The following is a 13,040-nucleotide window of genomic DNA, read 5'->3' on the forward strand; positions in this document are numbered from 1 at the left end:
TTATTTTATTCAATGGGTTATAATTTATTACTTCTCTGTCGTTTTGACATAGTTCCCATTGTTCTTTGAACACTTTCTTGATTCACAGCAATATGCACAGATATTCCAGGCTCATCTTGTACTTTCTATGCTCCAGTCCTGGAATCCGTTGTTTCTTTAAAAATTCATATGTTGCAGATTGGATTATGTACCCCAATTTAGATATGTTCCTAATCTGCTGCCCAACTCACCCTGCATGTGCTTCGGCACCTCATGTTGGATTTCCCCCAAGCATGGACACCTTTCTCATTCCATCTGAGATCTGATTCCCCATACCGTATTGCACTTTAACATTGTCACCTGTCTCACCTGCTTGGTTTTTTTATTTTATTTTATTTTATTTTATTTTGAAATAAATTCAAAGTTATATGAACAGTTGCAAAAACAATACTAGCCCCATACACAGAATTCCATCATACCCTGACCCCCCCTCCCCCGGTAGCTCAATCCACCAACTTTAACTTACTGTCACATTGCTATTTCTTTCCCTCCCTCCCTATCATCCATCATCTATTGCTCTGTCTTCTGAACATATGAGAGTTAGCTGCACACATCCTTGAGCATTCACTATAATTCACATATACACTTCCCATGAACAAGAACATTCTTTCATGCAATCCCATTAAGCTCAGCTAAGAAGTACAGTAGATTCAACAATGATAAAAAGCTTTCATTCTATATTTCCTTTTCCTTATGTCTCAACTGTGTCCCTTTGAGCCACCTGTCCTCTATCCTCCTCTCCCATCCAAGTTCATCCTTAGTATTCAATTGTCATCTAGTTAGACTGACTTTTTTTTTTTTCAGTTGTGGAAACATATATACAGCCTAAATCTTCCCATTCCTTTCCCTCCCTAGCCTTTCATTAGTGGGATTAATCACGTTTAGAATGTTGTAATGCTCTTTCCCACCATCCATTACTAGAAATTTCCCTTCACCTCAAACAGCAACCCTACACTCCTTTCTTAACTCCCCATTGCCCCTTCCCCCATTTCTCTTAACCCAAACTCTACTTTTCATCTCTATGGTTATATTCTCTGATAATTTCTTTGTGTTTACTGTGGGGCTTAAAATTAACCTCTTAAATCCATATCAATCTTGTTTTTCTTTGATACCACCTTCACTTCAATAGGACACATAAACTATGTTCCTATACTCCTTCATTCCCCCACCTTTATATCGTTGTCTAAAATTACATATTTTACATTGAGTTCAAAACCACTGATTTGTCCTTAGAGTTTGTGTATTTTATATCATGTAGGAAGTAACTAGTGGAATTACAGTTCAAAAATTATTGACTTCTATTTGTATTCCATTGTGGTTGGAGAATGTGCCTTGAGTATATTCAATGTTTTTGTTTTTTTTTTTAATTTCTTGAGGCTTGTTTTATGACCCAGCTTATGGTCCCTTCTCGAGAAAGGTCTGTGATCACTAGAGAAAAGTGAGTGTCCTGGTGATTTGGGATGTAAGGTACTATATATGTCTGTTAAAATTCTCTGTATCTCTTTCTCCTTTCCCTGTCTCTCCTCCAGCAGGGCTCCCCTCAGAATCTGAAGTAGGACAGGTATTTCATTGGCAAAGTCTCTCAGCATTTGTTTGTCTGTGAAAAATTTAAGCTCTCCCTCAAATTTGAAGGAGAGTTTTGCTGGATAAAGTATTCTAGGTTGGAAATTTTTCTCTCTCAGAGTTTTAAATATGTCATGCCACTGCCTTCTCACCTCCATGGTTGCTTCTGACTAGTCACTAATTAATCTTATGTTGTTTCCTTTGTATGTGGTGAATTGCTTTTCTCTTGCTGCTTTCAGAACTTGCTCCTTCTCTTCAGTATTTGACAGTCTGATCAGAATATGTCTCAGAGTGGGTTTATTTGGATTTATTCTATTTGGAGTTTGCTGGGCATTTATGCTTTGTGTATTTATATTGTGTAGAAGGTTGGGGAAGTTTTCCCCAACAATTTCTTTGAATACTCTTTCTAGACCTTTACCCTTCTCTTCCCCTTCTGGGACACCAATGAGTCTTAAGTTTGGACATTTTATTTTATCTATCATATCCCTGAGATCCTTTTTGATTTTTTTGATTTTTTTCCCCATTCTTTCTTTTGTTCTTTCATTTTCTGTTCTGTGGGCTTCTAGGACACTGAGATGTTGTTCAGCTTCCTGTAGTCTTGTATTGTGAATATCCAGAGTCTTTTTAATTTGGCCAAGTTTCTTTTATTTCCAAAAGATCTTCTGTTTTTTTTATTTACTCTTGCTATGTCTTCTTTATGCTCTTCTAGGGTCTTCTTTATGTAGCTTATATCCTGGGCCATGGTCTTCTTGATGTCCTTTAAATCCTTTGCCATGTTTTTGTTCCACGATTGTAGATCTTTGATTAACTTTGCGAGGTATACTGTATCTTCCAATATTTTGGTTTGTGTGTTTGGAGTTGGATTCTCCATATCTTCTGGTTTTATCATATGCATTAAGATCTTCTGTTGTTTTTGGCCTCTTGGCATTTGTTTTGCTTGATAGGGCTCTTTCAAGTTGTAAAGAAAAAGGGATGTCGATCTAATTTTTCAGGAGCACAGTTTGTTGACGTACACTTTCTCTAACTAACCAGCAGATGGTGTCTGTGAGTCACCTATATCCCTCGAGTCAGTTCTCAACCTTTTTTCCGCTTTGTGTGGGGAAATGATTCTTGTGGGTTCAGTTGGAGAACTCAGTTTGGGTGTGTTGCTGGAGCTGTCCGCCCTGAATGTGGGGCGTGTGTACTGGTAGCCAGGGAGAAAAGGCAGTTCTAACATTCAAATCCCCCAGGATCCCGGAGATTCAAGGTCGCCGAACAAGTCTAAGCCTTCATTTCAGTTCAGCCCCAGCCTCTTACTCTCGCTGATCCATAAACCACCGGACTTGGCATAGCGTCCCTGGGTTCTCTGAGTGGATCCCCCCTCCCAGCCACACTCCTCCAGTAGCTCAGCCAAGGGAAGGCTGTGCTACATCATCAGTGCATGCCGTCCCACAAGGGAAGCCCCGGGCTGCCAGGCCATGCGGCGGCGCACTCCCAGCCAGAAGCAAAAAGGGCCCAGCAGGGCATCTCAGCCCCTCCTCCTTGTACCGTTCCTCCTTCCTAGCCCTGGGACAACTGGCAGGGCTCTGGGCTGTGGGCACGGCCCCAGGCAGGAGTTTATCCAGCCCTCTGGGGGCCAGCTGCTAGCCGCGGGGTTTCTTTCTGCTTCCGGCTCTCCCCTCCGTTCCCCCAAACCCAAGGGTATCTGCTGCGGGCTATCTTCCCGGCCAGACAGCAAGAGGCTAGCCCAGCCCCCTCTTGCTGTGTTTTTCTGCGTGGTTCCCACAATTGCTACTGGAGCCGCTCCTTTTTTTAAAAAAAAAACAGCCAGCTGGTCTCCATACACTGAACCCTGGCTTCCCCAGCCCTCCGCGGCTGCGGGTCTTCCAGCCAGCTTACTCACTCGTTTCGGAATGCAGACTCCCGGTTTCACCAAGTATACGGCACCTCTGGAGCTAGGAGCCCTCATCCAGTTGGTGCATCTCTGTAACTGGTATTCTAGGTCACTTTCTGGTTTTTAGCTAGTGTTTTTCACAGAGGCGTTTTTTTCGCCCTGTCTCAGCTAGCCGCCATCTTAGTTCTCCCTACCTGCTTGGGTTTTGATTATCCACACTGGGCTTCTCCCTTGCACAGAGGCCCTTTTTTCTGGTCCCACTAGGTTCTAACATTCTTTAACAGACTGAGGAACAGGGGAGAAGTTTATTGTCTATTAAGATATTTATAACCATGACTCATTTTATTTTTATAATAAAGACAACTTCTTATAGCAAGCTGTTCTCTTTTTTTGCTTATGAGACTGTATTAGTACTTTTGAGGAAGAAGAAGCTGTGATTTATTTGCCTTCTTCACGTATTAAGCATAGTATCTGCAGATGGTAGGCACTTAACATATGATTGTCAAATCAATGATTAAATTCCTAGGGGTAGCAAAATATACATATTCTACTCTGCCCTCCTAGTCAGCTTTCTCAAGGCCTGTTTCATGTCCCTGTTCCTAAGGCTATAGATGAAAGGATTCAGCATGGGGATCACCACAGTATAAATGACAGTAACCACACGGTCCTTTGTCACTGAGTAGGTGGATGATGGGCGAATGTACACTGAGATGGCAGTCCCATAATATAGTGCTACAGCTGTGAGGTGGGATCCACAGGTGGAGAAGACCTTGTACCTGCCTTCTCCTGAAGGGATCCTCAGAACAGCACGGGCAATGTAGAAATAAGAGACAATAATGAAGGCAAAGGGACTCAAGATCACCAAGGAGCCTTCTGTGAAGGCCAAAAGCTCGTTGACAGAGGTGTCAGAGCAGGAGAGTATTAGCAGTGGCTGGACATCACAAAAGAAGTGGTGGATGATGTTGGGCCCACAGAAGGAGAGGCGAGCCATGAGAATTGTGTGAGTAAGTGAGTGGAGGTGGGACACCACCCAGGATGCCATCACCAGCAGGAGACAGCGCCTGGGGCTCATGGTTGTGGTATAATGCAGTGGGTTACAGATGGCCATGTAGCGGTCAGTGGCCATGGCAGCCAGGAGGAAGCTGTCTGTAATTGCACAGGTCACAAAGAAATACATCTGGGTGAGACACTGGGCAAAGGGGACATTTTTGCTCTTGCTCAGCATGTTTGCCAGCATCGTTGGCACAATGACATTGGCAAAGCAGATGTCCACGAAAGATAGGTTGGAAAGAAAGAAGTACATGGGAGTGTGGAGATGGGTTTCTCTCTGGAGGGCTGCAATGATGACTGACTTGCCAACCACATTTACCAAGTACATGGCCAGGAAGCTTGCAAAGAGCCACACCTGCTGTTTGGGGTCACTGCTTAGTCCCAGAAGGAGGAATTCATTGATGTGGCTCTAGTTTCCCCATGGCATTGCTGACCTGCAAGTAGAAAATATCAAGAAACATTACGTATGTCACCTGTTTTGGGGTTACTAGTTGTTAGAACTTTCTATGAGTGACTGGTATGGTTGGCAGGAGTATGGGTTTTGATGTCACACAGGACTGGCTTCCCATTCTGGTCTTGTCACTGATTTACACTGTGAGAATGAAATTACTTCAACTCCTGAACTTTCATATTGCTCATCTATAAAGACAGGAATCATGAAATTCACCTCAGACTATTCTGTTTTGGACAGGATATCTCTTTTTTGGTTTCCTAGTTATGGATGTCAGAAGATCTTAACTTCTTCCTCAAGAAAACATACATACATACATACATACACACATACATACATATGTATATGCTGGAGATGATATTCCTAGCTCCAACCTCTTTGGGGAAAATTTGTGAAATGGATTTGGGACTTTGTGTAAGCAACACTCAGATCAGAAAGGCCATGGATCTGGAATGTCTACAATCTCCCTGGACACAGAACTGTGTGGCATGGGGGAAGAAAAGCTTCTGGGAGAGAAAGTACATGAGGACTTCCCTCTGATTTGGTTGGTTTAGTTGAACTTTTTTGTTTCATGAGGAGAATGGCATTAAACAAATCCCGACAAAAGTAACAGGTGCACATCTTGACAGTAGATTGGAGTCTCGTGAGGTACAGAGTGGTCATCTGAGCACAAGGACTATATAAAAGGTGCAGGTATGCTGAAAGAATTGGATAGCAAAATGCTGGCCTTCAGGAACTGGACTCTTGTCCTAGAAATGTGTACAGAGGGATGATATCCAGAAAGAACAAAGCAGTCCCAGTAAGGAACAGACTGTGGCTCTGCTCAGCAATCTACCAAGGCAGGGACTCAGTTGCAAAGGGATAAGATCAGAAATAATTACCTGTCCTTGGCCCAGGAACAGATCCTGGCTATCAGCCAGAGTGACTTTATGCTGAGCCCAATGTGTTCCTGGATTTTGGCTTCCTAATGTCCATATTGCCTCCGGGCAGGATGGGTTCCAGAGCAGAAAGCAGGGAGTAGCCTGCACATGTCTGTCAAGTGGCCCAGAGAAAGGGTGAAGAAAGGTTGTAAGAAAAGTAAGTGACAAGTCCACACCCAGGGAAACCTGAATACCAATTTTTCATTTTTTTTTGTTTTTTTTTCCTGATGTCCAAAGTACTTTAATGAAATTCTTTGAATTGCTGGGGAGAATCCATACTATTTTTGCCCTCTAGAAACTTTCCTAAGCAGCATAGCTTCCTAAAGCATCACTTTAATACCCAAAGTGCTTGAAGCTGTGGACCAAAGTGGTTTGTCCCTCTAGGAAGGGCACATGAGACATGATTGACATGGAAAAGGCTCAGGATATAGTTCTGGAAGGGCAGGGAACCTGTCTGGCTTTTCAACATCACATACCTAGTTCACCATTATATCTTTGTGACAGGTGCCTCAGAGAGTATTTACCATGTGCTAGGCAGTGTGTCATGATTTAATCTTCATAATTACTCTGTCACCATACAGATGAGGAAAATGTGTTATTACAGAGATGGTCAAGAACTTGCTCAAGATTATATAACTAGTAAGTAGCAATAATTAAAATCTAATTTGTTTGGCTTCTTAGTCTCTCTCTTAACCATTATACTCTATTACCTCCCTGCCTATTAGTTATTTGCTAACAGAATAAACCCAGAAATGACAACTTTTACAACATCTTGAATGACTGTGGGATTATATGAGTGGCAAGAATCAGATTCTTAGGATCAGGAGAATTAGTGGAAGGAGACCAGGATTTGGGTTCTAGTTCTTGTTTAGTGACTTACAAGGGAAACTTTGCTTCCTTCTTGGAATGTCTTTGTGCCCCTTTTATTTTTCTCATGGAAAAAGGAGGGACATACAGTACCATTTTCATCAGAATGTGTGCACATCAAGTGAATGAACATGTCTGAAAAGTGCTTTGTAAGCAAACATGCTGTATAAATGCTAGTTACACCAATAACATAGAATATAAACAATATAATAAGGTAAAAGTAACAGTGCTCATAATTAATATATAGTATCTGGTTTACCTGGTTAAGACAAGATTACAGATGAGCTCTAGAGAAAATGAGGAATAGTCTGTGTGTGTCTGTTTTTTTGCATGTGCATATGTGAAATAGTTGAGATGGTCATTGGAAGAAGAGCATAAGCTAGAGAGGTATAGAAAGGAGGTATAGAATTTTCTGGGAGGAGAGGGGAAGGAACAGAGACTTCCAGTAATTTCCTGCTTTGTAGAGTCTTTCCTGCTGCAGTCACAATAAATTTGGGAGTCTTATAGTCTGATACCCTGCCCATGGCCAGGCAACTGAAAATGGTTTCAGGTAGCTCAGCAAAGCCACATGGCCTTTCTTTACCAAATACTCTTAATTTACTCAAAAATCCTTCTATGTGGGCCAAGAGATGGTTTGCTATCGGCTCCCTAGTTGCCATGATCATTTTTGTGTATCTTCTTGGTTCTAAAATGGGCTATTTCTGAGCAGGAGATGGAGAGAAGAGAACAGTAAGAGTGAAGGGGTGGGGACATGAAGATTTTGTGTGTGTATGGGGAAAAGCAGATGGTCCTTGCCCAGGAAGGGTTAGACTAAGAAGCAAAATGATGATGGCAAAGAGGGGACTGACCTCTAAACTTTGGTGCTCAAAGCTCAATCTCAGTGTGACTGGGTTGAGTTCAATTGTATGTTGTAATTGCAGACTCCACTGAGTCCAGCCTGGTGGCTAGGATTGCTGGCTCTGAGGTGACAGTGGCCTGAGTTTAAGTTCTGGCCTCGTCACTTGTTAGAAGAGTGACTTGGGAAAATTGCCTACGCCTTCTTTTTCTTATTTGCCAAAGAGGAACTATAATAGGTGTATTAGTTAGGGTTCTCTTGGGAAACAGAATCAATGAGAGATGTCTCTGATTATCAAATTGTAAAAGTGACTCATGCAACTGTGGGTATGCACGAGTCCAAATTCTGCAGAGCCGTCAACAAACTGTCAACTCCAAGGAAGATGTCCGATGAACTCCTCGGGAAATGAACCGACAACTTTGACAACTCCTCAGGAAATGAACCAGCAACTTCGACGAACTCCTCAGGAAATGAACTGGGATCTTCGACGAACGTGCTCGATGAACTCCTCAGGAAACGAACCGGCAACTTCGACGAGCTCCCCAGGAAATGCTTCACTGAGCAGCCGAAGAAGAAGTGAAGGTTCTCTAACCGTCCCGCTTATAAGCGTTCAACTGATCACCCGGACCAAATCCATCCAATTGCATTCTCTCATTATGGAAGGCACGCCCCTTGATGAGTCATCAGTCAGCCGCAGTCAATTGACTGATGATCCAACAAACCAGCCCATTGGTTTATTAACCAGCCTCAAATATCCTCACAGCAATCGTCAGGCCAGTGCCCGCTTGACCAGACAGCTGGGTCACCTAGCCAAGTTGACACATGAACCCAACCATCACAATAGGATTGCTTCTTATAGGTAAATATGAGGGTTATCATAATATGTATGTAAATAAGTTAGTACTTTAGATAGCACAGAATAAGCCCCTGATAAATGTCAGCTGTAATTATTCCTGCTATTTAACAAAATTACTTAATGGATTTCTGTGTATAAGCATTAGGAAATTCACATAATAGATGTTCAATAAGTTCCTATTGAAGAAATATAGAGAGAGACCCAGACAATCTCAGAGCCAGAAGAAAACTCAGAGATCATCCTTTCCAAACTACCACCTAGGGCAGGAAACCTATAGTAGCTCTGATAGTGGTCATCTATTTTGAAAGAACTCACTGCCTTCTAATATGTACCCATGGAATCACCACAAAATACATTTATGACATAAAAGAATAAAACATTCTAAACTTTGCATTTCAACTATCGTTTTTTTAGCTGACCTTGGTCATAGCAAGTGACCACATCTTTGCTTTTCTTTTACTTGTGGAATCATTGATTTGTTAATCATTCAGCAAGTGTGTCCTGAGTGCCAGCAGTCATGCTAAGTACTGGGGACACAGAGGTGAAGAGATACCCAGTCACCCTTCAGATGTTTGAAGACGGTGCCCACATTCCCCTAGGTCTCCGTTTTCCCATGTGTACTATCCTTTTTCTCCCCAGGACATGGCTTCAAGTGCTCTCTCATGTCCAATCACCCTCTTCTTCTACTTCCCCCACATGGCTGACACTCCCTGTGTGACAGATATGTATGTCCATTGAAAATGTAAAATCTTCAGGGACAGACCAAATTCATATGATTCTAGCTTCTAGAGATGAGTGGAATCTTAGAGATCATGTAATTCAGAGGTTTCCAAATTGTTATCTGAGGAACCCCAGAATTTCATGGAAAAGGCTCAGGAAGAACCATGGATTAGGAATAGTGTGGAAAGGGTGACTTAAGAGTCTCTTTCAGGATCCTTCCTCTTTGCCCATTGAAATTCTGCTTTCATGTGTTTTACAAATAAAATACAATAGGATAAATTTGAAGAGAAGCTTCCAATCCTAAAGAAAATCCCAAAATCTATATTCTAATATACATGATTAACTTGCATAGGACCAAATGAGGCCTAAAGAAGGAGGTTGGTCATTTGATATCGTACCATGAGTTAACAGCAGAACTGGTATGACAAGCCTGGTCTTACGAATTTTCTCCTCCTTCATCCTTCTCATGTTTCACCCTTCTAAAACCTGTACCTCAGGCTGCTCTGAAGTTGGGATGAGGTCATTGAGGTGGACTCTCTTTAGCAGATCTGGTTTTGGGGGAGCTCTGAAGCTAGGCTGGAATGATGGAAGCCTGATCAGCATTCCCTGTTGGCTTCAGAGCAGCTATGCTTGTTCTCCAAAACTGTCAATCCCTTTGCTTGTAGTCTTACCCATTAATAGCAAATCATTCTTCCTTTTTGCAAATTAGGAAGGAAAACAAAGGAGTGTGGAGTAATTTGAGTCACTCAAGCAAAGAAAAAAGGGAGGCAGGGTGGGTAAAATCAGATGACTTGGTTTTAAGTCCCAACTATTACATTAATTTGCTGTACATTATTGAGCAACTCATTTTCCTTCTCTGTAAAATGCATGTATTAGATTAGATAGGATAATTTCTAAGTTTCTGTCATGCCAGTGATATATCACTGTAGGATGGGTAAGGTTGAGGATACCAGTTACTTACTTATGATTGTCTTTGGAGCATCCAAGTACTTTCTCTTCAACCTTGTTGGCTCCTGTGTCTAGAGGAGAAGTGGAGGGCTTGAGATGTAGATTGGATGTTCATATCAGGTAGGAAAAGGAAAAGCCCTCAGGTTCTTGATGGAGGGGTCAAAACCTGCAATGCTGGTTGTGTGGGACCTGTGTGATTGTTGCCTCAATCTAGAGATGGTGGTATCAGCTCCTGAGGTGGTCACTTTTCTTCTTCCTTCAGGGAGGTGACTCCTCAGTGTAGCCCCAGGCACTAGAATCATGAGCCTTTCTTCCATGCCGAACTTTTGACCACCTGACCCTTTCAGCTTTCAACAGATGATATTGGATACGGTGGGGGCTTGGAAGTACCTGCCTGTCTTGCATGTGACTGCACCCCAAGGAGTTAGACAGCCTCCTCAGAGACCAATCCAGGGAGCTCATTAAATACTTTGGTTGGGAGGGGAGTAGAGACTTTTCAGCAGAGACCATGGAAACACAGGGTACCAGAGCAGCATTTTCCTTACAGCTCTAGAAAATTAGTCACTTGTTTTTTCAGTGATTTGTAAGGACCAGATAAAACATTAGATTGGAACTAATTCACAAAATAGCCACCATTCTTTGAGTAGATATGAGCCAGAGACTTTATGTGAAAACTTGTAAATGAAGTATTCTCATATTTATAGAGGTGGGATTTGAGGCTCAGCTATGTTAAGTGATTGTTCATATTACAAAGAAAATATTTTGTGAAGCCAAGATTCAAGCCCAGTGTTGTCAGAATTCCACAAAATTCCATGTTGCTTTGTGAAGACTATAGCTGGGAAAGGTCTTATGCTGCCTTCCTGTCACATTTCCCAACCCTGGTATCATAAACTAAGATATTTCTTTCATTTGCCTTCTCTGCTAGCCTGTAGGCTTTATGGAGGCAGGGTCCACATTGTTTTCCATAGGAACCCCAGGACCTAGCCCAGTGTCTGACACTTGGCTATGCACAGAAACTTGTTAAATCAACAAATGAATACATAATGCACACCATGCCTTTTTTGAAAAGCTGTTTTATTAAGATGTATTCATATACCATATAGTCCATCTGCTTTGTACAGTCAGTGGCTTTAATATAATCAGAGCAGCATTCATCACCACAATCAATTTTAGAACATTTTCCTTACTCCAAAAAGAAAAAGCCCATACACCTTAGGAGTCATCTCTCACTCCCGCTATATTTCCCCAGCTCCACCTCTACATAACTACTAGTCTAACTCTGTCTCTATGGATTTAAATTTAAAGAATATTAAAATAGTATGGTTGACTACAGTCCATAGTTTGCATTAAGTGTATTTTCCCTCATATACCACCCTATTTTTAACACCTTGTAATACAGACATACATTTGTTATGGTTCATGAAAGAACATTCTTATATTTGTACCATTCACCACAGACATCATCCACCGTGGGGTTCATTATGTTATACAGTCCCATGTTTTATCCTCTAGCTTTCCTTTTACTAGCTTACACAACCTAAAACTGCCCCTTTCATCCACATTCACACACAGAATTCATCACTGTTAATTATACTCATAAAAATGTGCTACCATCACCTCTATCAATTTCTAAAGATTTATAATCAACCTAAATAGAAATTCTGCATCAGCTCCCCATTCTCTACCCCCATTCTATCTCTTGGTAACCTATATTCCAGACTCTAACTTAGAACTCTAAGTTCTCTTATGTCTGGCTTATTTCACTCAACATAATATCCTCCAGGTTGTCACATGCATCAGAAGTTCATTCCTTCTTACTGTTGTATAATGTTCCATCATATATATATAAACACATTTTGCTAATCCATTCATCGGTTGATGGACACTTGGGTTACTTCCATCTTTTGGCAATTGTGAATAATGCTGCTATGAAAATCAGTGTGTAAATATCTGTTCATGTCCCTGCTTTCAGTTCTTCTTCTGGATATATACCTAGTAGTAGGATTGTCAGGTCATACGGCAATTCTGTAGTTGGTTTCCTGTGGAACCCTCAGAGTGTCTTCCACAGCAGCTACACCATTGTACATTCCCACCAGTATTGAATGAGTGTTCTTCTTTCTCCACATCCTCTCTAACACTTGTAGCTATCTGTTTTTCTTAATAGTGGCTATTCTAGTATGTGTGAAATGATATCTCATTGTGGTTTTGATTTGCATTTTCCTAATAGCTAGGGATGTTGAGTATCTTCCTGTGCTCTTTGGCCATTTGTATTTCCTCTTTGGAAAAATTCCTGTTCAAGTCTTTTGCCCACTTTTAAATTGGTTGTTTGTCTTTAACAAATTTTAATTGTTGCATTGTGGGATTTTTAAGAATATATTCTGAATATTAAGCCCTTATAGATATGTGGTTTCCAAATATTTTCTCCCATTATGTAGGCTGCCTTTTTACTTTCTTGATAAAGTCCTTTGAAGCACAGAAGGTTTTAATTTTGAGAAGGTCCCATTTATCTATTTTTCTTTCATTGCTTGTGCTTGAATCCATTGCCTACCACAGGATCTTGAAGATGCGTGCCTACATTTTCCTCTCTGGAAGTTTTATGGTCTTGGTTCTTATATGATGGTCTTTGATACATTTTGAGTTAATTTTTATATAAGGTTTGAGGTAGGGGTCCTCTTTCATTCTTTTGGATATGGGTATCCAGTTCTCCCAGCACGTAAAGAGACTATTCTGTTTCAGTGGGGTGGACTTGGCAGCCTTGTCAAATATCAATTTTCCATAGATGTGAGGGTCTATTTCTGAACACTCAGTTCTAATCCATCAACCAGTGTATCTATCTTTATGCCAGGACCATGCTGTTTTGACAACTGTAGCTTTGTAATATGCTTTAAAGTCAGAAAGTATGAGTTCTCCAACCTAGT

At 41.4% G+C, this 13,040-nt stretch overlaps 1 pseudogene; it reads right to left on the reverse strand.

The window, feature by feature from the left end:
• Window positions 1-4,022: 4,022 nt before the first annotated feature.
• LOC119545532 lies at window positions 4,023-4,952 on the reverse strand (annotated as a pseudogene).
• Window positions 4,953-13,040: the final 8,088 nt, after the last annotated feature.

Source organism: Choloepus didactylus, chromosome 10, assembly GCF_015220235.1.
Source record: "Choloepus didactylus isolate mChoDid1 chromosome 10, mChoDid1.pri, whole genome shotgun sequence".
Taxonomy (NCBI): domain Eukaryota; kingdom Metazoa; phylum Chordata; class Mammalia; order Pilosa; family Megalonychidae; genus Choloepus; species Choloepus didactylus.